Below are 24,688 nucleotides of genomic sequence, written 5' to 3'. Positions count from 1 at the left end.
AGCACAGACAGGCAGCTGGGCCCTGGGGAAGCTCACGGAGAAAGCGCTGCATGTCACTGGCTTCTTGGCTGTGAGATTCCCGTTATCCATGGCATCCATGCATTTACTCATCAAATACCATTTGGAAATCTGCCGCCCTCATTTACAGACAGAACACAGAGCCAGGTATCACCTCACACCACATGCCCCATCCCTGCGCACGCCTGAGCCGCGACCCAGACCACAACACTAACAGCTGACTGCAGGGAAGCAATGGGTCCTGAGGTCATGCTAAGGGAGGTAAGCCAGGCACAGGAAGTTAGATATGGCATGGTTTCTCCTATACGGACATCACAATGTAAACGAAGAGTAAAATAAAGGCAGGATGGTGAGAAAACAGAAGGCAGCCTTTCGGCAAATGGGGAAGGCGATCGCGGCAGCAGGAGGATGGGAGTAAGGAAGGGAAGCAAAGGGATCAAAAATGATCAAGATGTGGTGCATACGTATCAATTCTCTGAAACAAGCATAACCGTCATGCACTGTAAGCATACATTAATAAAAAGGACCTGTCAGTCCATAGTAAAACCATAAATTCCCAAATGAATGGTATTTAGTCAACTCAAACAATAAAGTATATATTGCTTTATTAACATTAAATTAACATTTCTAATAAAAGGAACTGTGGTTTTTTGTCAGTTACCTCTCTTTGGTTTAGGTGACAACGTTGTTATTTCGTGGTTAACACTACTGGGAAATACGAGAGGAGAACTAGAAGAGCACGAGGTGGCAGTGTTAGGGCTCATTAGCATCTGATGATAAGTTGTGGGACGTAGTTCTGCCTGGGGAGGTATCACCGTTCCTCGGAGCTCATCGGGCCTGAGAAGGCAGCTCAGCCTCACCGGCAAGGAAGATGAGGGCACTGTTCAAGGGGCAGGGAGACGCCGAGGAACAGGCAGTCAAACGGACATTTCTAGGGACAGAAAATCGTCATTTCCCCCAGCCATGCCGGGTGACCCACGCCACACCGCTTTTCTCACACTGAGAAGAAACCACAGCCACAGACTGTAATGGGAGCACAGCTTAGTGGTGGATTTCTTGTTGGCATGTGTGATGCTGTCGTATATTATAAAAACACGTAGTTGTGTCAAAAATTTCTTCACTTACATATTTAAATATTCCTTATTACCCGCCACATTTTCTTACATTTTGAGGTGTTAGTATATAACTAGCCTTTTCAAGAGAAGCTCAAACCTCTGGTGAATCATCTTTGAATTATCAAGCCTGTTGTTAATTTATAGAAAGGCAAGGGAACTGTATATTCAGGAGCTTGTTTTAATTTGATTTTGTTTGTTTCTGTTTCATGTATATGTTTATGGTTAACACCGGCAGCCACTGCCACCTGGAAAGCCCTGTTCCTTAATTTCCAGTTTGGACAGAGGTGAAAGATGACAGATTTGGCAGAAAGCACAAACGGTAAAAGATAAGGCCCTTGAGAGATCTCCTCCCTCTCCCAGTGCCAGGCTGACCCAGGGCTGGCAGATAGGCATCAGGGGTTTGGGGTGTTTTGGTGAGTGTTCAGAGATAAGGACCTGTCTGGGAAGGAGCAAGAATGAATGGAATCTAACCGGTTTATTTATTACCATGGAGGTGGGGGTTGAATAACTTCACTCTAGGTTTATTAGAATTTCCAAAAGGTTGTCTAAGTCATACTGAATGCAAACTGTTGTGGTTTTCTCTTCCTCCTGAAGCTTCCTGATTGGTCACCAATTCCACAAGTTCCTGTGTGACCTATCTCAGTGCTTTCCCAAGGCTCTTTGTTATAAAGAGTGATTCACTGTGTCTTTTTTTGAAAGGAAGTATTGGGCTTCAGCATTCGAGCCAACTCATAAGTCATGAGAGCGTTTTCAAAAGCTATTACTTACCACATGGTTACAGGGGTTTAAGAACCCGCCACCGCGCTGCTGGTCTAAGAATGGGATTCCAAACGGGAAAAGGAGTTTAAATACTTCTGCAGATCCGTCCCTCATTCCCAGGCCTCTGCTTCTGCCTGAAACACAAATATTTGTTTCTAAAGCTTTAGAGTAATTTGGTTGGCTTTCTTTGACAGTGTTTTCACGCTTCTGGACTTTGTTGTCTCAGACAGTAGGTTATTACTAGCAATATCAGGACGTGTGACCCGATACCACTGTATACCACCATAGAAGCAGGCTAGTAGCTAGACCATGTATTTCTCAATAGAAAGCAGGAACTAGTCTCTTTCCTCTAATTTTCATGTCTAGAACTACATATATGTCAAGAAAGGATCCCTACCAGGTGCTATTCAGAGACAAAGAAGGCTCCTGGATTTTAACATTCTCTATTTGGGGATCTTTTAAGAATGGGAGAGGGGGGGAGGGGGAGGGGAGGGGAGGGATAGGGAGAATTTCTGCTCTCACATCAAGACAGCACATTTAGTGGAGAAACAAGTAAGAAGGTAAATTTTAATCAAGAAGTTAAGTTCCAAAGCATCTGCTTTTCTCAATTTGTTGATTTCATGCACAAGGACACAGTGAATACGTGGGGACAGTTCTCCAAAGCAGCTTAAGGATTTGTGGATTTTCATCTCAATAAAACCCACACATTCCGATGTAATTAGAAGGTTTCGTTTTTATGTTCTTAAAGAACAACTTACACTCTTCCTTCTCCCAGAAAATATTTTAGCAGTTTTCAAAGAAATACATGTACACAATAAGGTTGTTAAAATACACAGAAAATCAAGAAGCATATAAGAGGAGATGTTTAAAATAGCTACTGTAACTGAACATTAAATGTAATTCTGAGCTTCCTGGCAGTCTGGGGAAAGGGGAAAAACAATGGGTTTTATTGTTTTCAGCGTCTCATGAAAGAGCATTTCACTGCCTCAGAGGGGACTTGCTTTTTCCTGAGTTTTATTTTGAAGGAAGCTGCCTCCAATGAGCCCTTATATGAAAAAAAGGGACTTAACGTGCTTCTTTTCATCCCGAAGCAAAACTTGTAAGCACAAAACTAGAAATAAACTCAAGCACAATGAAAAGCGGCCACCCATAGGGTAGGAATAATGAAATCGGCATATTCTTTAAAAATCATCTCAAGACTGCAGGCCACGCGTAGTCTGGATGTCCTAGAGGGTAATGCTTCCTTAGCATCAACTTTTCAATTTCTACAGTGTTGGTTTTCATTTATTTTGAATAAAACAGTGGCAAAGAATGGCATTCACTTTCTGAATTGGTATGTTTTAGAAATTCTGAGAAGGCAGAATTCTACAATAAAGATGTACAAAACTGGGTATGATAGCATTTTACAAAGCAAAAGCCCCCCAACTATTTTTAATTTGATATGGAAAGAAGTTTTCTCTTATATTATGTTATTACAGTTCACCACTGGTACCACTGCCTGTTTGGTTTCCTTTGCTTTTGAGAATGTAGCGAGACAACGACCCTCCTTATCCACACAGAGGAAGCTAAAGTTTTAAAAACGGCCGGAGAGCTGGCTGATCTCCGCAGTTCCCTGTCAGGAGAGAGTCCATGTGGGTTTCTGCTCAGCGGCAATGCGTGATATCTAGAGATCAAGATGGTTTCCGGCGGGCTCACGCTGAGTCGCAGGGGAGAAAATGACTCTGCTCTCCAAATTTAACTTAATTGGCATTGTGGGAAAACTTCTTTTCCACAAGACAGCCCACGATGTGTACCCAGTATAAACCAAGGACTATTGTCCAGAGAGCTAAGGATGGGTGTGGCTTTGTACTACAGTCTCTAGGATGCACCATCTCATTAACTAAGTCACTCAGCTCAGCGACATTACCCCAGGGCTGTGCGCCAAGGAAAGCAAGAATGCAGAAAGAAAGGCGTGTGCTGCTTTTGATCTCCCACGTATGTAAATGATTCCATTGTCTTCCTCTTAGAGCCTGCATCTTGTTGTATCTTGGATGGAGCTGCCTTATTTTAATAACTGTCAAAACTCCAAGAACAGTCACCTTTCTAGTTCTTCAGAAAATCTCTCGGATCATTACGATTTCTCAATATTCTTAGCACTATGCCAATCACTGAAAGAGTTATTAAAGCATTTACTCTTTCAAGTATGCATTGAGTGCATTTTAAAAGAACCAACCAGTGCTAATTTCTGCGGGCTTTTCTTCCTCTCATTCTATGCCCATTGATTAATCTACACTGATCCCTGTACCTGTGTTTTGGGAGCTTTAATGTGTCGTCATGCTTTCTCCCTCCCCGCATTTCACTATTTTGCTGGTTTCTCCTCACTAGTTAGCGAGTTCCACTGTCAAACTGCAAGACTCACTAGTAGGGTCTCTGCTCCTTCCCTTTGAACGACAGAACACAGTAGCTATGGTGCTGTTATATCACTTTCTTCTGTCTCTCTCTCCGGTCCACAGAATCATGACTACAAACATCATAATAATGCACTGTAATTTTTAAACCACTACATTTTAGGGTCATTCCTCATACAGTAATACATAACCAGGCTGTCAATATTTAAAGCTGAATTCCCAATATCGATTCAGTTACTTTTAGGCACTTAGGGTTAGATGGTTCTTAAATCTAATTTTAACATCTATTTTACATTTTTAAAATTCACAAAAAATGACCAGACAGAACGTCCATTTGGGAAACAACACATTTGGTGTGAAATCGCAGCCATCTATGCACGAATTATGTAAACTTGGCCACGCCTAAACACAGGTAAAGTACGGAACTAGAAGGCCGAGTGCTGGAGAGATGCCTGCTCCTGCTCACCTCACACCTCTTCCCTTTCTCTTCCGCGTCATTGCAGTAGGATGGACTAGCGCAGGTTTTGCAGAAAGCCCTGCAGGGGGCGGAGGTAGAGGCAGCTCAGTGGTGTAGTGCGGGCTTAGATTCATGAAGATTCAGGAAGTCCTCGGTTCCCTGCAGCACCAAAAAGAGGCATGCAGTTCCAGCCTATGAGTTAATGTGTGGGCCTTAGAACAGTCACTTAAAATATGAATCTCGGTTTTCTCAGCCGAATTACTGGGGTGATTAATTGAAACAATTTATACCACGTGTCCAGCACAAGTCCTGGCACATAGCAAATATTCTGTAGAAGTCGCTATGGTCATCATTATTATGATTTCTGTCAAGCACAAATGTTAATAAGACCATAAGACCAATATAAATTTCATCGTGCTTTTGGGGAGTAGAGAAGGACATTTAAATCATTTTACATATACTCTGTGATATGTTTCTCTTCTTCCTGAAAGAGAAAGAGGTTACCACACGATGTCCGCACTGGACGGGAGCACCCCTCTCAGAAGCCGCATCCTTCAATGTCTGTGATGCACACTGGGCCGCAGAGTCTGTGCCCTCCGTGAGTGAGCTGTAAAGAGAGAAAGAAAAGCGTTTCTACTTTAATCACCTCCACTCTTCCTCCTATTTTTCTCTGTCATGACCACAATGTCTCTTCTTATCTCAACATCCTAGCTCAGTCCTGCAAATATGTTTCTTTTTTTTTTTTAACCAGGACCTTTCAAGCACAATCTGTACAGAGAATCACATTTCTTCTACATCAGAAAACAGAGGGAGGGAGATCAGCTAAGATGGGCAAATACAGAGCATGTCCCTTCGGGGACAGAGACCTGCTTACTCTCAGCCTTTTGGAATGGAGCTGGCTGCTATGTTTGTGAAAGCTTTAGAAGCCTTGTCATTGTCATGAATGAAGTATTGAACAGGAAATTCTCCTGCCTTCATTTTCTGGATTGGTGCTGTGGCTATGCCAGGGCTTCCCTTTGGGGGAGAGTTTGGGATCCACAGGAGACAGGTTTTGCTCCATCAGTTTCAAGAGCTGATTTGGAAAATGCCCCGTTGGTTGGGTGGTGGGCGGCCTCTGCACTTCCCATCTGTGCATCTTTCTGAAAGCTTGTGCTCTGGGGAGAGGGAGAGGCTTGTGCAGAAAATGCAGGGCTGTTCTTCAGTCAGAGAGGTGTGGGTCCCTGGGGTCCTCTGCTAGGACTTTCAGATCCATGAACCCAAACCCAAGCAAAAGAACAGTCTTGGGGAGAGAAGTATGTCTAAGGGTGGCATGCGGGGGGTCCGTTCTTAGTCAGGGTGGGTTCTCTTTCCTCTCTACCGTGAGCCCTGCCTTGTACATCTTCTGTCTCATTTCACATCCTCAGTGACAGGAGTCAGAAAGAGCTCTGTTCGTGTCCTACATTTGTACTCTACCTGCTCAATAAGTGCTGGAGCTTCAGTTCTCACACTGCAGGATAAAATTAAACAACCCACGTAAAGTTCTTAGCACAATATTCAGTATTTAGTAAGTAATCAGTAACATTATCTAGAAACTACAAGTTACATAGTATTATGTCCTTGTGAAAAATGAAGCAATGGGTTCAGAGAATTCCAGCAACTCATCCAGGTCATACACCCAGTTGGCAATGGGCAGAACCTGGATTCAGATCCAAGTCTCTATGACCTTAAAACTCGGCGCTGAACCTGAGCTGTGTTTTGGAATCTGGTATCTGCTGACCTGACAGCCAGGCCTTTGTGTCTATCAGCTGGAACAGAAAGATGGTGCTTGCCACATTGCCGCAAGAACTCAGGGACTGCTTTTCATTTTTGCTTTTGCTTTATTCTTTTCTAGTCCTTTCCCAAACTGACCTGCTACCTCCTTACTCATACATGGGATCCCAGTCTACGAGCTCAGAGGCGGGCAGTGCAGCATGGGACCCCAGCCGTGTGTATGCTGCACACTCTTTCTCTGGCCTTCTCAGCAAGCCTAACAAGAAAAGTTGGCAAACACAGAACAGGGCTAGTTAGACTTCACATCACCCCACATGACCTTTGGGAATGTGATTTACAGGAGACGCGACTGGAGAAGAGGAAAGGCTTACCCTGGATAGCCACAGTTTCAGTGTCTTTTGAAAACAACAACTGGATGGGTTGAGATACACTTGAATCAGGAACATCCGGATTGCATTTCCAGGGAGTTATCCAGGGATTCAAACCCTGAAAGGAAGAGAGGTTTGGCATTCTGGGTTGCATGAAAAACCTCCAACCACTCAGACCCTGGGCCTTGCCTTGCCCAGAGACAGTTCACTAAGGAGTGCCACCTAGACCCAGTGGTGGGCCACGCAGGTTTCAAGTCAGTGCTTTGCCATTCGGGGCTCTGTCCCTCCTGCGGGTCAGTGTGGGGCGGTGGGAAGAGAACTGCGTTGGAGCTGCGGCCCTGAGACTCTCATTAATTAGACTGCAGGGCAGGACCACCAGTTCCCTGAAGCTATCTTTTGTTGATCTTGCTGTTTTAAGACAAAATTATCTCGGAACAAATTTTCTTCTATTTTTAGGTGCACTGTGAATTGTGAAACTGGAGTCTCAGTGCTTGTTTCGTAAACATGCCAGAGACCGTCTCCGGAGACAGACAGACGGATGCGCCGGCTGTGGGCAGTCTATGGTAAGCTCACAGCGACCTTGAGGAATGTGACCTCTGTGTGGCTGGGGTGTCCACGGGGGAGGGGCAGAGGACAGAGCTAACCTGGAACCCAGGCTCTCCGCGGGTGCCCTGCAGCTTTGCTCTGCTGGGTTTTTTGTTTTGTTTTTTAAATTTTGTTACTCCAAACACTTCAGGAAAGGGAGAGCCGCCAGGACCTACAAACCTGTTTGACAGGGGTGAACAAATCCACCCCCAGGACTCCAGCCCAGGCCATCCCTCTGACCCCCCAGTCCTTCCTCCCCTTTCCTCCGGAGGTCCCGGCGGAGATCCTAGAGGCTCTGTGGCCACCCTGGCCCTGAGCCCAAAGGGGAACACAGACGGTTGGGAAAGACCAAATTGGGCCTCTCCTTCACGTTACCCTTAAAGATGCCTGCGGTGTTCAGCTTCTCTCCCACACCCGGGCCGGCTCTCTGTGCCCGCTGTTCGGGGCAGCAGCACGCTCGGGCCGCCTGGAGTGGCCCAGGAGGAAGCCTTGTCTCTGCTCCTGCTCTGCAGGGCTCTGGCTCAGGTCCCCAGCTCTTTGCCACTTTGCCCTCTTGGCAAGAGGGTTCTGTGATTTATAGACAAAACTCCTGCCTTGTGTCCGTATCTGCAGCTCAGACGGGCTTCCCCCTCCTCTTCGCATACCAAGATAAGAGCGCTTATCTTGGAAAGACTTGTTGGACAGATAGGCAAGCTTATCTTGGAAAGATTCCAACCTGGAAAATTCAGCCCTCACTCTGACACTCCACCTCAATGGCCGTTAAAGGAGACACATCCACCAAGCCTGAAATCCTTTCCTCAGCAGTCACCTGTGTGGCAGAGGCCGCCCATCCAAACAAGCAAGGCAGCGTTTTGAGAACCCTGCAGTTCACAATGAAGCCACCGCCTGCACTGGGATTCCCTGCTGCCTCACACAGCCTCTCGCCCTCTACCAAGAAGCATCGAAGCTAAGATGCAGAGCTGCAAGTCAGAGCGTGATTGGAACTTTGAATGAAACCTAGCGATGATCATGTTAATTACTGGAAGGGCGTGTGTTTATATTCCATTCAACATCACTTAAATCCAGTTACAACCACCCAGCCCACAGCACTTTTAGTCAAGGCATTTCAAGAGGTAACATTCCACAAGGTGGCAACCTCATCAGCGTGGAGGACCACCTGGATGACTCTCCTTGAAAGAAGAGCAGTCATCGCCGTTTTGGCGAAACCTGGTCCTATTTCCATGTACTGGTATGTGCAGAGGTGGCTGGGTCTTTTCTTTATCCCTTCGATTGACTTTAAGCAACGCAAATCAGTCCAGCCCAGGTGCTGATGTGTAGCCTTTGAAGCAAACTGACAGGTCAGTGTTGCACCGCCTGTAGCTCCGAGAAATATGGGTGAGCCAGGCCGAGAGAGCCACGCTGTGGGCTGAGACTAAACCTCAAGAAAGGAGACTGTGACTTTTCAGGGCATAAAAAATTGCACATCAGAGTTGAAGCACTGATCACAAAACATTAGATGCTGCCTGGAATTATGTTACGCAGATGACTCTTTCTGCATCTCTCTCTCTGCGTATTACGGAGGTGATTTCAGGCCTTCTACCTAGCCCAGCTCAGGATATATTTCCCGACACTCTCACAGTCACTCATCCCTGAACCATTCCCCTTTTCACAAATTAACAAAGCCCAGGTTCTGCCCTGGGTTGAGGCCTTTGCTCTGGATGGCCATCATAGGAGATGGACTTAGGACCCCTTGGCTCCCCACAACTACAAATATGTCTTAGTGTCTTTATTCCTGTCATGTGTTGCACTGGAAGTAGTAGATTGGAATTAACTTATTCGAATTTCAATAACTTTTCCATGGGACTACAAATGTGGATTTTCCTGGACCTCAAAGACGTCTAGAAGGGCTTAGTGTACTCAGAAGAGAGGACTCCTGTGGTCAGCTGAGCCCTGGCCCTGCTCTGTCCTGCCCTGCACAGCCCCTGATGCTTCTAGAATGTGTGTGCTTATGTGGTGCCTCCCGTGGCCTCTTCCTGGCTGAGAAAACCTGCTTCATTGCTTTCAGAGAGGGAACCGGATCTTAGTCACCTGGGCCCAGATGAAACCACTTAACAGATAAGCACAAGTAAGGAGAGAGAAAGAAAATAGATCCCCCCAGCAATTCGGCTCAATTCTTCCCTCCTTATCCAAGAGAACAAACTGGAAATTAGGGGTAGAGGTTTTGGTGAGAGTGAGCAGTTGTCATTTTAGCTACATTTTATTTTTAAGGTAGAAAATAGGAAAATAACATCTGACCAGGGTAGGTAAAAGGATGTCAGATTTCTTATTTCCCTTCTTCCCTCCTTTCATTGGGAATTATCAATAACCTGGGTGCCTTTTTGTGCATGCATCATGATTGTATCATCCTTAGTTCCAGTGTAAATACTAATGAGCACTGCAGCTTTTTTTCTTTTAAGGAGGATTTGAAAAATCATAAAAATTGGGAAATACTAACTTTTTGAATATAACAAACCTGATTGGTCCCGGAGGGAGGACGCGTCTCCTTCTTGGGGAGAGAGTCAAATAGCCCCTGTGGCCTGACATAGTCACTGCAGCTTCCTCAAAATGCCCTTGTTCCCCGCCCCCCGCCCCGCACCCCCGTGGTCTCTGAAGTCAGTCATTCCCCAGTAAGCGTTTATTAAGGATAATGAACTCGTGGAACAAAGGAACAAACACACCTGGAATGTGCATGGGTTAGCAGTATCACCAGGAGGAGCCCTCGCTTTTCAATAGCAGATATAAAGCTAATGATTACCGGATTCAAGGACAGCCTTGGGTTTAAAATGCATATGTATGTGTATAAAATTAATTTTGAACAGATAAATATCAAAATAACTGATCTGTACTCTTCCTTGTTCCCAAAACATTTAGGGACTGTTATCATAATATGTACATTATAGAAAGATAATGTGAAGATGAAGTCCTAAAGCAGGACAGGTGTACAGTGCAGATATTTCTTATTTGACTGCTGAGCTCCATTCCTGTGACTAAGTCGCTAAATGTGGAATTGTATAATATGCACACTATAATATTCAGAGCAAAGAAATGGCCAAAGGAAACTCCAATTTGATGACTTTGTTTTTACTGCATAACTCTCACATGCAGTACTGTGATGTATAATAGAACATAAAACTACAGTTCGGTACTGCACAGTATAATCAGCAAAAATTACATTACAGTACTGGAGAAGAAGCCACCATCAAGCCACACTGCAGCTCACATTCCTGTGTTGTATGTTGGAACTTGGGTCATAAGAAACAGGCATTAAGTGGGTAGGTCATTAAACAAGGAATATCTGTGTTAGAGCTCTGAATGAATTCAATATTTTTATCTCTCTCCCAAAGAACAGTATGATTCCCAGTTTTAATATTTCCCCCCTGGAGGTGTAATTTTACTACTTACTCAATGAGTTTATTGTCCATTGGAAGATTTGCCTCTGTAATGAGGTATGCAACTGTGACTAAAAGTCTCTCCTACGCATTTACAACATTCACCCTTTTAACTGTGTAGTAATGATCCTTGGCTTCTGCATGTTCACAAAATTATACGGTATAATTTAAATTAAAAGACCAAAACCAAATATAGCCTTTGTTTTTTTCAGTATGTTACAAATGTTAAACAAGATCTCAAGAAGCCATTGTTTTGGACCGAGTTCCTGCTCTAGGATCCAACAGTCCAGATCAAACCAATATGGCGTCACTTTAACTAAGTGACTAGATTGTCAAAATGAAATTTTAAGTGTACAAATAGATTGCCAGGGGCTGGGATTTAGCTCAGCGGCAAAGCGCCTGCCTTGCAAGCGCAAGGTCGTGAGTTTGGTTCCCGGTACCGGAGAAAAACCAAAAAAAAACAAAAAAAACCAAATAGATTGCCAAAATAGAACTGCTTTTCTTTTCCCACTGAATCATTGAGTCAGACTAGTAAGGATGAAAGTCCCCTCTGCTTTAACCCTTTAAACTCATTTGATGTAACACGGTTTCTTCCTTCTATTATTCTCTCGGTTGTTCCCATCTTGCAAACCCACGATTCTTGTCCAGTGGGTACATTCATTCCATTTTGAAGAACAGAGCCGGCCGCCACACATGGATCCCAAATAGAAGCCAATCTGATCTCTACATGTGTTGTGATTTTGTGTTTTGACACAAACATGTTAAGAATTTCTAAGCCCATACTTCGTTGAAGTTAGGCTAAAGAAGAGATGAACTTACTTTCTCACTATTTATTTCCAAAGACTCACATGTTGGGTGAGGATAGGAGACCATATTTTTCATTTTTCAAAAAAAGACAAAAGAACAACATTCACATGTAGAACAACAAGAAAGAGAAGATGAAAGTAAAGTCACAGGGCTTAAGAAGATTTTATGAATCCAAATTCCTAGGTTCTCCACAGTTTTCCTTTTAATCAAGCAAACAGATCCCTTTTTACCAGCTTTTCATTCTGACCCCAAGTTTTTTGATCCAAGATTATGGATAGCCTTTCTGACTCTTGTGATTCTTTTTCCTCTGAAAAACTTTGATCACTCTCAATGATTAGAAGACTGGCTGGCTTTTTTGTGACTTTTAAAACAATGATCTCTTTTCAGAAACTGGCATTTTGGCTCTTTTATATAACATTACAGAGTTCTCCCAGCTGTCACGTCACTGCCAATGGTCAGGTTAAATCTGTATTCATCAATTCTTTTCTAGCTCTTCTCTTCCTTGTTTATGTATTGACTTACACCTCCCAGATCTGAAGCTAATAGCACATTATGCTGAGGCACAGACCTTAGATGCAGTAAAAAAAGGGACAGAGATGGTTTCTCTTTGGCCAAAGATCTCAGGTCTGTGAGCTTTGCCCATTTTTCTAGCGCCAGTTGGGGCTAGCAACATGGCAAAGCGTTCGGGGAGAGCTGCTTTTCTCTGATTCACTTGCTGGGAGCAAGTAACCATCTTTAATGCAAATTTTTTTTTTTTAAAGATTGTCAACCAATCTAATTAAACTTACTAACCCTGTTTACTTAACAAATGGACACACTGATACAGAGAGGTAGAGAGATACTAGCGTGCAAAGCTAGGTCACATGAGAACAGAAAATGTTGCTCCAATATCTAAAAATGTTACCTTACTGTTAGAATTCAAACTCTGTGTCTCTCTAAGTCCATCTGAAAGGCAGACAAAATCAATTAGCAACCCTTTCACCCTCTGGCAAAAAGGGAATTTCTGTCAGAATGCCTTCCAGAAGCTGTGGGCTGCTCGGCTATTGGCTGTTGGGCTGCGCAGAAGCTCAGACACAACTTGTGGGTTTCCCCAGGGGATGGAACTGGCTCCGTCCTGTCTCTCCTCCACCTCTGTCGGCTGGGCTCTCTACCCCCAGGGTGAAGACCACTGCGTGTCCCCATTTGGGGTCAGCTGTCAGAAAACAAATCTGTTTAATATTTAGCTTTGAAGGAAACTGGCTGAAACAAAGATGAAAGGGCTCAGCTCCAAGTGATGGCGAAAAACAAAAACAAGCCTCAATTGTTTCAATATTTCCATGAAAAATGAAAAGATAAAGCCAGTGCAGGTGAGAAAGAGAGAGAGAGAGAATGAGACAGAGACACAGAGACAAAGAGAGCTCCCAAATTCTCAAATCCTTACCACCTCGACTGCTAGACTGTTAATACTGGATGCATATACACCATTCAGAAACACAAGTGATAATCGCCTCTCAAAGCCAGCTCCAAAACAGCTTCTCAGGCCAGTGTCGTCCAAACCACCTGGGAATCTTCCCCAAAATGCAGATTTCTATAAAGTGGGTCAGGGGTAGAGCTAACTCGTAGTTCTACATTTTTACGAGGACCCCAGACACTTTCCTGTTGCTGACCCCAGGGAAGAGACTTAACCACGTGGGTTTCCAATGTGGGGAGCGCACTTTCACACCCCGACGTGCACATGGTCACCTGTGTTAACGCCATCTCTGCAAAGAGGTGAAGAAATGATTGATGCAACTGGCACACCTGAGAATAATAAAATGAGAAAATTAATTCGAGAAATTTGACCATCTGAAAAGTACAAATTTAATGGGGAGGGAAAAAAAAGACATTCATCATGATTTTCATTCCTCCCACTTTTCAAGGTAGCATGAGTTGCGTCGTGAAGCAAATTGAAGTGGGCGCTGACTTTGCCGGGATGTTGCCCAAGTGCCCGCCATCACCCAACAGGAGCAAACCACAGAAGTTTTAAATAAAGCAGATTTTCAGGGTAAGTTGTAGTCTAACCACCAATTTTCAAGAAAGGGGAAAACAGAAATCACAGGAAAAAAAAATATGACCACATAGACAAGAACCGTGTAAACTTATATACAACTTTTAAAGGAAAAGAAGAAATGCAGGCCTACCTCTTTTTCTTGAAATGGACTCCAGGAGAACCGTTTGTAATTTCAAAGCCACTGTGTTCATTCTTCACCAAAGTACAGCGAAGTAGTGTCCCTCTGGCCTCTTAGAAGCAAGAACTAATTAGACTTCGTCCTCAGCCCCTCATGCTTGGCCCAGGGGCCTCGAGCCCGTGCACCATCTCAGCCAACTTGGGGAGCTTCTCAGTCATGGGGTCCTGCTGGGTTTCCTTTCACCGTTTCAGTCCTTAGCATAGAATCCTCAAGAAACTTAAAGCTGAACAGGGTCCTCGGATTTCCATTTAACCTAAACTCATGCAATGTACTAATTAAAAATTAAATTAAATATTAAATAGTCCTTGGCTCCATACCTGATGTAAACACAGCATCTTTTCTTTGCGTTTGACAAGGTTGCCCTGTCTTGTAATGGCACTTGCCCCATGACAGTGAGGCTTCCGAGGGTGGAGGCCCCATAGTGTTGGGCTTTGGTAGGCCACAGGGCGCCAGCTCAGTCTTGCCTTTGACGTGACTGGAATGAACGGCTATAAAATCTCTGATACACCCTGGATCCCTTTCTTACTCCAATACTTGGACACAGATGAAATAAGATTGCAATTAACACCAAGGAAATAGCTGAGAGGATTTCCCACACAGGGATGACTATGTTAGGTGATCTCAAAGACAGTCTCAGGGACCTGTGATGCTGGCATTTACACCCTTGTGCAGTTCCACCCCACACTGTACCAGACTTACTCAGTAAGACGAGTGGAATACCAGAGTGGTGGGACTCCTACCCAAGGTTAGGGGATAAGGTCTTCGGCTTCTTTCTAAAGTGTGTCTCTAGCTCTCGCTCTTGAATCTTGTTCCATGTGAAGTAAACTGCCAGGACACGAGGGGCCCCAGAGAGAGACCTTTGTGTAAAGGAACTGAAGCTTTGGGCTAAGAGCCAGTGAGGAACTGGCACTTGCTCTGACCTACCGCACGAGGGGTCTTGGGCAAAGAGCCGCATCCATCAAACCTCGGGCTGAAGCTGCAACCCTGGCCAATAGCTTCACTCAGCCTCCTGCAGGACCTTGAATCAAATCATCCCCACAAGCCTATTTTTAGAGCCAGAACCATGGACTCTACAAGAGATTAAGTGTTTGTTGTTTTTAAGTTTCAAAGTCTTGGAGTAATATTCTATACAGCAATAGATAATAAATGCAATGACTTGAGATTATTTTGAGATACGAAGGAAAAGATTTATGTTTCCACTTGTCCCTGTCCCGGAGACGATGGTATAAAACAAACCATGTGACTACGACCCTAGAAAGGTCACCTGTCTTCCTGGAACCTTCTCATGCTGTTCATTTCCTCCAGCAATGGCCTGGCTTCCGGCCCCTCATCTCTACAATGTCTTAGGGCCAGTGGAGATTTTCTCATATTTGAGCCACAGTTTTTCTGACTCTCAGTTCTGCTATTTCCAACATTTTGCCTCATAGGCAACCGCGTGCTGAATAACAGGAAAAACAGACATTTGTATCATTATCTGACAGCTTTATTTACTTTTCAAAGTATTTACTTGGAAAGTAGTACGTCTTTGAGGAGAAGCGAGATAACTTGCTAAGATTGCTCACTAAGGGAGAGGGAAATTTGAAAGAGAACCAGATATTTAGACTCTGTATCTGCTCTCACTTGGAAATAATAGGAATAAATGATTCACAGGGTAAGAATAAGCAATTCATTTCAGAATAAACAAATATTATTGACATTAGGTAAAGTTATAGAGTTTAAAGTAATACAATTGATTTCAGGCTTTAAAATGTCCTTTGCATTGTTACTAATTTAAATCACCCTGCCTTAGTTATGTGAATTTAAGGCAATATGACTACATGTCTAAAGGAATTCTGGGTTGCACATTTATGTCCTTGGTCATCTCATCCACCCTCCCTCTCTTATTTTAGACAGGACCTCACAATGTGGTCCAGAGTGGCTTTGAACTCATTAGGTAGCCCAGGTTGACCTCAAATTCACAGCAATTCTCCTGCCTCAGTCTCTCAAGTGCTGGGATTACAGGCATGCACCACCATTGTTGGTGCTTTCCCCTTTTCTTAAACTAACACTTGTATAGTGCTGACTATGTCAGGTTGTTTTCTGAGTTCTTCTCATATAACAACTTATTCTCATTAAAACTCTATGGGGTAGATACCTTCAGTGTGTATCACAGTCACCTAAGGAGCCTGGAAAGTCGTTGCTTCCTCCGCAGAGATTCTAATGTATAAGATTTGAGGGTAGAACCCAGAAATGGGCACCCTGATACACTGGATGCTAAATACCAAAATTTGCCAAGTGAAATGGACATTTCCCATTCCTTTCAACAGAGCAGTGCATTTAAACATCTTTTCTGGGATTAAGGATCCCCTAGCTTTGCACTCAGTGCTTACCTAGCCTGCTCTTTTAGCCTTTCTCATAGATCTCTTTGGCCCTAAGGAGGACTTGTGGCTGACTCAGGCAATCAGGTGCAGCCCTGCAAGACTGTATCATAAAGAAGTGTTTCCAGAACCCAGAGTGAAAGCAGATTCTTTTGGGGCTGCAGGGAGAGAAGTGTCAGCATTTCTAAAGTCAGAGACTAGAGTTTGGTGTCACAGGGACTGTTTCTGGTGCTTGTGACCTATGATGGGGTCACTGTGCTTCTACTGGAATAGTTCTAGTTGTGAGTTGGGTGCTAGTCCTGGATGCATGGCTGCTAAGACCGTATCTTAGCCTTTCCAGAGAATTTGTCAGCAACTGAACATTTTTGGAGAACTTTTAACTTGAACTTAGTGCATAGGTTATCTATTGTCTGACACTGAAGAACCCTGTTTACAACTGCTGGTATAAGGCATTATACGCCTGCAAGTTCCTTCTCCTTATTAGCACCATCCCCAACAGCTACGGAAGTCTATGCTTCATTTATACAATGCTTCTGCTTTGGTCTTTGTTTACAGCTGGTTGATCTGCTTTGGTCAACGTTCCAGTGGGTTTAGGTGCAGGGATGCTAGTGCCTCTGCTGATTATTTTAGGTTAAATTTCTAAAAATAGGGCTCTTTCTCTTCAGCTGGTTTTGAATAACCCCAAGCCTGCTACCATATATGAGTGACTCATTTATTATGAAATAAACATCACCGTTATAATTGGGTCTCAATGAGATATAAGCATTTCTAAACTCAATTAAATGGTTGAATAACAACAAACATTTCTTGGTATAACGACTTCCCACAATAATAAAAGCAATTTAGGCACCACTGCAGTTTATTGTAACGAAATTTGGCTTCTAACACAATTCAAATCTGTCCTTATACCATCACAAAGAACTTTCAGGATAGCAAAATGCAGTGAAATAAAACTGATAGAAACTTATTTGTTTATAAGTGTCCAGATGAATTGCAGGGGACATATTACTCTCTGTTCATCAGTATTTTGACAGAGGCCCGTATAGAATGGTGTAATAGAAAACCTCCATGCTGCCTCCAGCACAGCTCCCTAAGTTCCTGAGGGGGGAAGGATGGTGGGAGGATTGAGAAATAAAGATAAGAGTCAGAATACAGAAAGCTGACGTCAGGTGGAGCCCTCTTTCCGGATGGGAGAAAAGGAACTGCTCAAAGACTGCAGCATGTTTATTTATATATTAGGCAGGTTGATGTCACATGACTCCCCTCTGCCTAGCAATCTGTTTGCCTGGCAGCCTTGGGGCAATTCATGTTCTTGGAGCTGGAGCAGCATGTTCATGTGGCTCACCTGGGGCGCTCTTTGTTCTCAGGGACTGGCCTTGCTCCAGCCCCACACATGATCAATTTCCAGCCTCACCTGCTCCCCACACCTCCAAGCCTCAGTACAATCTCCTGGTGTTTCAAATATCATGAGTGTGAGGATGTAAAATCAAGGAATGTTGCCCAATAGCATATCACAAGACAATGGAATGTGAGTTCTCAAACAAGATACGTAAATGTTAGTTCATGGAAGAGTAGAAGATAGGTTAATTGAAATGGGAACAAAAGAATGTAGATCTTGATTCTTAATGTAGCTGTTGTCTCCAGTTATTGCTCTGAGGGTTCGCTTCATCTGGCTATGTGTCAGTATACTTGCATTTCTCAATGGACACAATATGTCAAGGACATAAACGTAGCCTGCCATGGTTTGTATCTAGATACCCCTGCCAAGCTTCATGCTGTCATAGGTGGGGCTTTTCAAAGGTGGCTGGATCTAGAGTATGTGAATATGGATTACAGGTATGATAACTAAATTAGTCCACTGATTGGTTTAGCATAGCTCTGGGTATGGATAATAGGGAGCCCCACACTGAGTATGGGTGGCACCAGCCAATAGGCTTGTAGCCTAGATGGAATAAAAAAGAAAAGGAGGCTCAGTGCTGTTGCTTCACTGATTCCTGATTGCTTTGCCATGGACTGTCTCTCTTCAGTGATGACCCTCTACTATGGGACCCTGCCTTGTCACCAGCCACTTATTGGCTGAAGCCTCTACAAATAATGAGCTAACCTCTACAAACCTTTCCTCCTTTAACTTGTGGGTGTCAGGCATCTTGTCCCTGCAGTGAAAAAGTAACTAAGATACTGTCCATTATCCTAAAACACCAAAAATTCACAATGCCAGCCTCATAAATTAAACCAGACTCAGTGAAGATTGCAAAGATGGTTTGCTGCTTGTTAAAATGTAGACTGTCAAGTTTAACTTCATCTTTCATAATGAGCTTTGTGCTGTTGAAGTGATGACCCTTTGGTCCCTGGCTGTACCTGAGGCTCTACTAGAGTTGGGGCAGAAGAGACAGGCTATGGGACTGGGTGCAGGAGGACAAAGTTACCTCTTCCTACTATGGTTCTCCCTGGGCAACAGAACTGTGTTCTAGCAGCAGCCATGGATTCCAGTTGGCAGGTTTTCCAGCTTTTTCCAGGTGTCCCCTGAGCCACCTTGATCAGCTGAGAGGGCCTCTTCTCAGAGCCCAAATTTCAGCCCCTGAGGCCTCTTTCCCAAGTTGCTCAGGAACAAATGCCAATGGGATCCTGTTCTCAGAGATCTTCAGGGCTCTTCCTCTAAGCTTTGAAATTTTAGTAAGTTTGCTTTTCTTTGATATTCCAGCTCTAGAGGTGGGGATTGCAACCTAGTCACTGAAATCTTGACTTTCATTTTCTGCCTTTAGAATTCTACAGTATCAAGCTGACAATTCTTTCCATTAGAATTCCTCTTTCCAGAAGCTGGTGTGATCCCCATCTCATGAGGGTACTTGATGACCAAGCTGGGTTTCATGCTCCTCATAGACATGAACGTCGTGCTTGGGCAGTGGCTTGAGTCTCAGGAAACATGCTCTAACAAACGTTACAGGCCAGACTAGTGCAAAATATTTGTCATACTTAAACATCTACAATTTTAAACAATGCTGTTCTTGATATATCTAATTTTTATCTTTGGGAAGTTCTGAGCCAAAGAATGTATAATTGTTTTGAAGCTTTGAGGGACCATAAGGATCAGCTAATTAAATTTCCCGATATGGAAGAGAAATGGGATCCTAAAAAGTAGAGGTTATTTGCCCAAATTTATACTACTTTTTAGCACTGAGGACAAGAACTGTATGGGTTTGTTTTTGTTTTTATTTTAGTTATATCAGTTTTAGGACTTCAGAAAAATGTCACGGTCAAGTAACAGAAAATAACACTACTTTTGGATAATTTGGACACATCATTTTGCTGAAGACAACCAGAGAATCCGGGAGATTTATTTTTTCAATCTCCCTGAAGGCATCAACAAATTAACCAAGACAAGATTTAATTAAGAATAGGACAGAATCCCCATAAGGATGGGAGAAATAGGTGTCTATGGCTCACTAAATGTGATAAAGGTGTGGGAAAATGTTCTGTTGAGTTTTTTGGTTTCTTTTTTTTTGGTATCAAGGATCAAACTCAGGACCTCATGCTTGCCAGGCAGGCACTGCATCACTGAGCTAAATTCCTAGCCCAAAGTGTTCATTCTTTGATCATGACCCAGAAAGATAAACAGCAGGAGGAAATTTCACTGGTCCTCATATGGATTGTCATTTAATTTCAAATAATCTGGGTCACACAGAACAACTCCAGTTTCTGAAATTGGGTTAAGCTAACCCAAGAGTATTATTATTGCAAGGCTACTAGAAAAAGAAAAAGATAAAAACTTTGGAGGAAAAATTTGTAGAATTTGTGTATAACTTTTCAAATATGATGTCTAGAATAAAATTAATAGATATCCAAGTACAAGAAAAAGGCAAGATAGCATAAGTGGAAATCAAATAAAAAGATAGAAAATAGACAGAAGCACGCAGCGACTCCAGCTGGTGTAGTGATCAGACATGTTCTTTGAAATAACCATACTTACTGTGTTTAAGGTAGTGTAAAAAAGACTGAAATTTTGAAGACAATTCAAAAGTATAAAAAATGGCCTAACAGCCTTGAGTAGAAATCAAATAAAAACTTTTAAAATGAAAAATTTATAAAACCAAAGGCCTAACAGCCTTGAGTAGAAATCAAATAAAAACTTTTAAAATGAAAAATTTATAAAACCAAAATTACAAGCTCAATGAGCAGATATAAGGAGCAGGATGTGAAAAGAACTAAGGTGTGTTATGTGCACGTACCAGCTCCTCACAATGAATATAGTTATTATGTACTGCAAACATATACTGAAACTTTTTTAAATGAGCAGATATAAGAGCTATTTAGATAGAGCTGAACAAAGCATCAGTGAATTGGAAGGTAAACTATAACCAAATATACAGAACAAAACACAGAAAACCAAAGGAATAGAAAACTTGGAAGTAAGAATAAGAAAGAAAACAATCCCAAACAGAAGGTTGGAGATACAGGAAGGAAGGAAAAGGAGGTAGAACTAGACAGGTGTTAAAGTAAAATTGTCCAAGACAGTACTATTAAAATTTCATAATCTTTTAAATGTTTAGATGTGTGAAATGTATTAAAATCTAATTACAATTTCCATTCCTTTTCCAGAAAAAGAAGACAATGTATAAAGGGAGAGGATGAAGAGGGTGCATGATTCTATGGAGAGGAGGAAGAAGAGAACAAGAAAGAGGAAAAAGGGAGTGGGGGAGGAAGGGGGGAATTATACCTAAAATATACCTCAGCTGTCTATTTCCTCAAGTTGTCTTCTATGGGAAAAATTTATAGCTTTTCTTTTTGACCTGCCAGTGACTCTCTAGTAGAGTTTGACCTTAGGTTCCAGAAAAATCTAGAAAATGACACAGAGAGCCAAAGAGTAGAAGCAGCAATCTAATTTATTTTTTAAGAATAATTAAGCATCACTAGTAAGTGCTTACTGTATTCCAGGCACTGTTCCCAGGGCTTTATTGATGTTTAACTGGCTAAATTCTCCTAATTGACTGATGAAGTAGACCCTGTTTTTACAGTTTGTGTCCAACTTCACCTCAGTCTCCTAAATTCACCCCTCCTGATTCTGTTCATAAAAGGGCTCTAGTGGCCTCTGAAACCTCAGGCCATGTAGTTCCATTGTCTTCATTAGATGACAGTGGGTCATCGTGGGCCATGGATTCTGACTCACGGTAGTTTTCACTCCAGGGCTCTCTGTGGGGATTCCCAGCTTGGGCGCAGGTGCTGTAGTTCAGATCTGGAACTTTTTCCCGAAAGCCAAGGCGTTGAAGCTGGTCCCAGCTTGCAGTGCTGCAGGAAGGTGGAGGAGCCCTTAGAAGGTGGGGCCCAGGGAAGGAAGTTAGGTCAGTGGTGTCATTGCTTCAAAGGGGACGCTGGGGCGCTGCTCCTTCCTGTTTCTCCTTTGCTTCCTGGCCACCGTGAGGAGAACAGGCCTCCTTGGCACACCTTCCTGCCACTCTGTACTGTGACCCCAGACGCCCAAATATTGTAGTGGGGCTGAATGATCATGGACTGAAACTTTAAGCCCAAATAAGTTTTCCTTCCTGAACAGTGGATAATCTCCGGTGTTTTGCCACAGTAATGCAGAGCTGATTAACACACTAGGGACTGCCATCATCTATTTTGTTGATGGCCTTCAGGGTATGGGCAGAAAAATGGGATCTAGAGGGACCTGAAGACCTTTGTGGTGGTCACAGTGGCATTTCTCTTGGCCAGGTGCTGCCTGGCCAGCAGAAGGGAGTGTGTGTGCCCCGCTCCCATTTGCTGATGGAGGCGAGAGAGATGCTTCACAGCAGAGGCTGAGATTCGCCAGCACTGACAGAGCACTTCCTGCTTGGAGTTGAACCCATTGGCCTTACCTTGGGAACATGGCAGGCTACTGATGCTTCTCACCTGTGCTTTGCTTGCAGCCATCTTGGAAAAAAACATGGGCCTCCTTAGGGATATTAGAGGTCATTTCTGCACACATCAAACAGTGCCTTAGAGCTAAATGAAGTTCAACTTACTGAAAACAGGATGAAAGAAGAAAATGACAGAACTGCGCTGAGGATGTAGCTCAGTGGCACAGCACCTGCCGAGCAAGCGCAAGGTCCTGAGTTCAATTCCCAGTGCAAAAATAAAAAAGAAAATAACAGGACCCCAAAATGATCCCTGGGTGGGAGTCCCTTCCCTATCTCTGTGTTTATGCTTGTGGTTTTGCTTTGAGGATGTTCGGTTACTTCATCCTGGCCCTGACCTCTCAGAAACCTCCTTCCCTTCTGTGTTTGAGTCAGAAAATACTGTGGCCTTGAGGAGAGACCAAGGACCACTGTGAAGAATGTGTTTGTTGGATTTTGTAAGTGCATTGTGCTAGGAACGAGTATCTAGGAAGCACTTTCCCCAGATTGGGGCAGACCTCCTTCCCTGAGGTCTTATCAAATGCCTGCCCTAAACATCGCAGTTCTCACTACAAGCCCTCCCATTCACAGTACTCTCTACGCCTCAGCCTGCTTTAGTTCTTCACATAATAGGTATTGTTTTAGGCAGCTAAGTCAGATAGAAATACTGTAGGGAGTCAGGTAGGACTGGGTCCTCTGAGCAGCCAGTGCAGAAGACGAGGTACACAGCAACTGTGGGGAGACAGGCACCTCCGCTGGGGGCCAGACCTCAAGACAAAAGGTGAAACAAGTGCACACACATGCTTGCTAAGGATGAACATCGGGGACTGATAGTCTGAATATGTACTGATCACCTTGAGGAAGCCAGGAAGAGCCACTAACCCAATCCCCTACAGGAAGAGCTCCTCTTCTGTTTCATGCCCACATGACTTGCTCCCCCATTTGATCCCAACTTAATCAATTTTATCTGAGCAATTATGCTCCTAATCTTATAGGTCGACCATAGTTTTGTCCCACCTCGTGCCCACCTTGTCGTTTCCCATTTTCCCCCACGATGGACCCCCCTTCCCTTGTGGTTTTGCTTTATAAAATCCCTAGAAAAGGCAGGGTCCTCGGCAACCCACTCTGGACCCCTTCTGTCTTTCTCTCAGACAGAAGCTTTCTTTCCCCCAATAAATATATTCTGCTCTTAACCTCTGTTGTTCCTAAAATTCACTCCTTGATTTTGGAGAACACAAACTTTTACTGGACAGCTAGCAGGTTGGGAGCTTCTTTCTGCTATATTAGTGTCATGTACCACACACAAAATACTGAGCTTGAGCCCTTGTTTATTACCGTCTGTTGCCCCAGGAGGAAGGACTTTTACATCCTTCACTCTGTACCCTAATTGCACAAAGTAATGCCTGGAAGTCTACAGATACTCAGCAACTACCTGCTGAGTGATTGATTGTGTACCGCTCAGAGTTAACCCAATATGTTTCCTGTTGACGCATACACACACAAACACACACATACACACACACACACACACACATACACACACACACACACACACCCAATATGTTTCCTGTTGATGCATATACCCACTCACACAAACACACACACACATACACACACACTTTGAAGTGAGGGGGTTTTGTACCCCACCATAATTTGTACTTTCTACCCATAGATACAGACCATCCCTGACTTACAATGATTCAGAGTAAAACTTTTCACTTCAGGTTCTGAATTTGGATCCATCTCACCATGCTGGGCAGCGGCAGTGAGCTAGGGCTCCCTCAGCCACCTACCCGTCAGGAGAGTGAAGGGCCAGGCTGCTCGGTTGGTCAGGGGTGCCACATGCGTCCATGACTTAGGATATACCTGACATACAGTGGGTTCATCCAAATGTTCCTCTGTTACAAGTTTAGGCACATCTGCACTTCCCCTGGAAACCCTGCAATGCCAAGAGCCGTGCTTTTAACTATGAAGCCTCATCCAGGACTGTCTGGTCTCAGTGGAGCGTGGCAGCCCCACCAGGCCCTGATGTCTGGGGATGGCATGTAAGCTCCTCCTTGGCTGACGCACCCAACAGCCTAGTCTTCCTCCCCTGCCCTATGGGGCTCTTGACCCCTTACCTTGCCAATGAACCCAGGCCAGACTTTAGGAGCTGGGTGCATGCAGCCCTCAGTATGGATGACAGGACCAGGGCTGAGGGGCGGGTGCTCAGCCATTAGGAAGGGCCGAGCCCCTGCCAGAAGCTCAGCAGGAACCCAGACTCTGGTCCAAATGCCCTGCCCGTTACTCTCACCGCAATCTGAGCAGGGGCTTTGAAGATCCGATTCTGTATTCAGACATCAGCCTTCATCAAAGGCAGTTCACAGAGGGACAGAAGCCCCTCTTCCCCTAGAGCGGTGGGTCAGGCATGAATAACCAAGTCTGGCGGCGGGAGCCTCGCAGAGGGATGAATGTCTGAATGTCTGAAAACACAAACAGATGACAGCAGCAGAAATGACGCGATCTTTGAGGACACAGCCAGACAGCGAGAGGACAGCTTCAGAACTGGTCCGTCATCTGCTGCGCCCAAGTCTGAGCCGACAGTCACATCAGCCCTTGGTGG

General features: G+C 44.0%; 2 long non-coding RNA genes across 2 annotated transcripts; one reads left to right on the top strand and one right to left on the bottom strand.

Moving 5' to 3' along the window:
• Positions 1-625: 625 nt before the first annotated feature.
• LOC106148798 lies at positions 626-4,883 on the bottom strand. The gene is made up of 3 exons (XR_001234482.1): positions 4,746-4,883; positions 1,902-2,026; positions 626-898 (listed from the first exon to the last, which is right to left on the bottom strand). It is a non-coding gene; the product is annotated as an uncharacterized LOC106148798 (long non-coding RNA).
• LOC106148797 lies at positions 3,739-13,675 on the top strand. The gene is made up of 3 exons (XR_001234481.1): positions 3,739-3,866; positions 7,310-7,416; positions 13,551-13,675. It is a non-coding gene; the product is annotated as an uncharacterized LOC106148797 (long non-coding RNA).
• The last annotated feature ends 11,013 nt before the right edge of the window (positions 13,676-24,688 follow it).

Source organism: Chinchilla lanigera, unplaced genomic scaffold, assembly GCF_000276665.1.
Source record: "Chinchilla lanigera isolate Chin_1 unplaced genomic scaffold, ChiLan1.0 scaffold00028, whole genome shotgun sequence".
Lineage (NCBI taxonomy): Eukaryota > Metazoa > Chordata > Mammalia > Rodentia > Chinchillidae > Chinchilla > Chinchilla lanigera.
The sequence above is the reverse complement of the archived record's forward strand: the minus strand, read 5'-3'. Positions and strand labels throughout refer to the sequence as shown.